The sequence below is a fragment of the Hakea prostrata genome, chromosome 9 (assembly GCF_041222555.1).
Source record: "Hakea prostrata isolate BN-2017 chromosome 9, UWA_Hpros_2, whole genome shotgun sequence".
NCBI lineage: Eukaryota > Viridiplantae > Streptophyta > Magnoliopsida > Proteales > Proteaceae > Hakea > Hakea prostrata.
This window is the reverse complement of record NC_142608.1, coordinates 49,339,531-49,343,659: the sequence shown is the minus strand read 5'-3', so window position 1 is coordinate 49,343,659 and position 4,129 is coordinate 49,339,531.

Sequence of the window (4,129 nt, the reverse complement as noted above, 5' to 3'; positions counted from 1 at the left end):
TGGGCCATATTAGTAGAAGACATAGTGTTCAACTCCGAACCTATGGAGATTGAAGATGATGCCCCATACTTGAAGACAGTGTTGGATATAGAGAAGAGACTGCACCTTGATGAAGAGAATATTTGTTGATGACGTAGAGCGGTGGGATATGATTTAAAGCCATTTCCATGCTAGGATGTTAAAGATATGTGTTTGAAGTTTAGTTTGATTCCGAGTAGTAGAAGACCCCAAATCCGCTTGGCTTTGCTAACAGCGGCGACAGGCCATGCTACCAGCCAACGACCCGAGTCGAACTCGAGCGAGAACTCGGCATATCTTGCTATATATACCCCCGACTCATGATTTAGTATCCCTAGCCTCCAAAACACTAGAGAACGAAGGGAAACCACTCCAAGCCTCCAAGAGTGAAGAAGAAGATCCAACCGCAAACTTGCAAGTCTCTCTCTTGTTCTTCAATTAAAGGTTAGTATTCAACTTGTATTATTGATTCATTCTTCCATGACACCTCATCTCCGAACTGAGATTATGATGAAGATGATGCAACCTGAGTCATATCTTTACAACCTTTCATCTCGACCAGACATCTTATTCATTCTTAACATGATTTTATGATTTCTTCTTAAACATGATCATATTTATTTGATTTATTCTAGCATTATAGATGTTCTCATGATTATTCATACCTCGATCTCGTGTTCTGACTAGAATGAGATCTTATCATCTCTAGTTCATCTCTTCGTCATAGCATGTTTCCAATGAAAACCATGATTTACCAAATAGAAACTATGATTCCAAATTAGTAAGTAATGGTTTTAATGGTTGTTTGATGTCTAAATTATGCTTTTAGTCTTAGACTACGTGTAGACACTCTCCAAGTTTCGCGCACCGGTTGGAGCATAGGTTGGATCAAGATTCTATTCTTGAATTCGGATTGCTCTTGGGCAAATGCCGGGTCGGGATCACTCAACCTAGCCAATCAACCCGCAAGAACAGAACGATTTCTTCGCCGATTCAATTCGATTGATGCTTATTCTTTTAGGACTACCCAATGATTGTGTGATGCTATCTAGGGTTTGTTTGCTAACTTGGATTCATCCTCTTGTTCGTCCGGAATATACCGAGTCTATTTAAGGTAAGGAAAGTTGTTACCATATTAACATAGATTGCATAGATTTAGTTGAATTTGGGAACTACTTAGATTTGCACGTTATGTTAGTTTATTATGATATGAATGTTGCAAGACATTAGGATCTTATTCCTTATTTACTATGTACTGATCATGTATGAATACTATCATGTATGTTGCTATTATTTAATCTGTCTTATTATACCTTCAAATGATGAGATATCGCGTGGATGATATGACTGAATTATGATTGTGATGTAGGTATGATTTGGGATTGGGAAGTGTCCTTGACACGCCGGACCCATTGGAAGTAGTATGGGATATTCCAATGTTGCCCTTGACACTCCGGATTATTGGTCATACCAGGACGTCTAGCAGGTGGCAGGTAACCCGCTATATCGACCCGATCGGAAGGGATGAGACCGAACGACCCGGGTAGCAATGGGGATCATGGGTGCTCAAGACCGGTGAGAACGGAGGGGACATGAACACATTGTGGGGGCCATAGGGAGAGTGCAATGGATAGACTGGGCTCATGGGCGTCAAGATCGGAACCAACCCATGAGAGGACATGAAAGCCCGCACATATTTGGATGACTATAGGGTTGATGAGTCCATATTTGAGAGAGCGGATACGCCGACCAGTGTGAAGGATACCGGAAAGGACCGAGAGGGGAGGAATGGACGATCCGGATCCGAGTGATGTAACTAAGTAGATGACTGCATGGGCTAGGCTACCCTAACATGCACCAGACAGACAAAACGGGATGTGAGAGAGAGGTGACAACCCCAGCCATGGATTGCCGAGAGGGATGACGGACCCTTGCCAACCGAGGATGAGTGATTTGAGACCACCCAAAGATGGTGCATGACTTAAAGCATGCTACCTATAGAGACTAGCATACATAGAGTTAGATTCATACATGCATTGTCGCCATATCAATCACTTATGCTTGTTTATGTGCTATGTTACATGCTATTATGGAATAACGCCTGCGAGTCTTGAAACCACTCCGACAACATCTGTAGATACTCGGTCTTGATGGCATGAAGCGCAAATGAGGAAGCACAAGATGGAGAAGCAACCAAGCAAGGTGTTGGCGACTATGAAGATTACGAGGACTCGAGTGGCTCCGGTTACCAAGATTAGCCCGGGGGGGACGGAGCAAGATGAAGCAGATGAAGCGCCACAAAGTAGAATAGACAGCAGTTAGATTATATCTTCCTTATCTTAGAATCAGGAACTCTTTGATTGAACTACACGGACGTGGGGAGATGCCTCACCACATTGAAATATATCATGGACATTCCGCACCGAGATTATCTCGTACTTACTGATCATTGAATAATATTGTTACCCTTGATTTAGTCATGTTCTTGATTATATTGTTGTAAATGTGGGAGGTTGATTTCACTAACTACTGGATCTTGTGGACTATGGATCACACACTCGGGTATGCCAGATAGGGTACCGGCGGGTGGATGTGACAATTATGGTCGTTTAAATGATTTATTGATGATAATATGCTGTGTATGATGACTGAATGTACTTGAATTACTATAAGGTGTTGAATGATGGGATGTTGTAGATTGAGGGTATCCCTACTGGCTATTCTTAGCTTGGGATATTAGGGATTGTGGTATGGGACACTGTTCTCTGATGGCCGCAGCACTATTATGGTTGTTAGATTACATACCTAGGAGGTCTAGATTGTAAGGTTAGAAACCCTTACATGCTATTACTCTTCTGGTAGGGGTATTGAAGCCAAATGACCCATGATAATGATGATGTGACTGTTTCATCCTATAGAGGTAGCCAGCTCGTGCGGAGACTCAGTGGTCCACTATTGATCATACATTGATTGGGTTGCATATGTTAGGGTTGGTTTATGGGCATCCAACGGCTTGGGAGTCGTGAGGGGATATGAGAGCATCTGCCCTAGCAATATATGGATGACCATAGGGTTAGGGAATGGAGTCTAGAGGTAGCCAGTCCGTGAGGATTCTCATTCCTAGGTGGAGAAGGATACTAAACCGAGTTGGTTGGTGCCATAGGGGAAGTATCTGGACCACTATGTAGTATGTTACTGTATGACCTTGCATTGGGTTAGAATCCCTAACATGTACAAATACTCATGCTAATTGTGAAATCCAGCCCAAACCCTAGCCTGGACACCCTATCTGTTTTGGATGAAGAGGTGACTTGTCGATGTTGTTGACCTTGAAGTGGGACCCAGAGTTCGGTGTGGATATGTTTAGAAGGTCCTAGGAAGTCAAGTCAGACCTCTCCCTTAGTGTAGATCCGAAGACCCGAAGTGAAGGAAGAAGACTTTGTAGGCCATCTCAATAGAAGACATGGTGTTTGACCCAAAACCCATGGAGATTGATAATGGAGTTCCCTTTTTGGAAACTTGTCTGAATTGAAGATGAACTGCACCTTGATGTTTAAGAGCTTAGTTGATGGACCTAAAGCCTATCTGGACATGGTTGGAAGGTACTCCTCTATGCTAGGAAGGTCATTTGTTGAGTTGGGAGAAGCCCATGTGAATTTGAAGAGGGTTGGGCCTTGAAGTCCCTGACTAAGGCTTATTGACAACCTTGGTCGACTGGGTGGCTAGTCGACCAACAAGGACAACAAGATTTGGTAAGATCCTCCGATTAGGGTTTTGATGCTCTATTTAATAGGACTTCGTGTTTCTTAGCCTCTTTTGTTTCTAAAACCCCTTGAGAAAGTGGAAAACCCCTCTCAAAGCCTCTCTTGATGTTGTGGAAGATCTACTTGCAAATTCTCAAGTTCTTCATCTCTTGTTCATCATCAAGGTTAGTAATCTCTTAACTTGCTATTGAATTTACTCTTGCTATAATCTAATCTCCTTACTGTGATTATGAAGAAGGTATTGCATCCTTGCAAATACCTCTTCTAAAATCTCCTCAGTTGAGAATGAATCTCCATTCATTCCAATGATGCTATGATCTCCATATTTGATTTTCTAAAAGAGATAA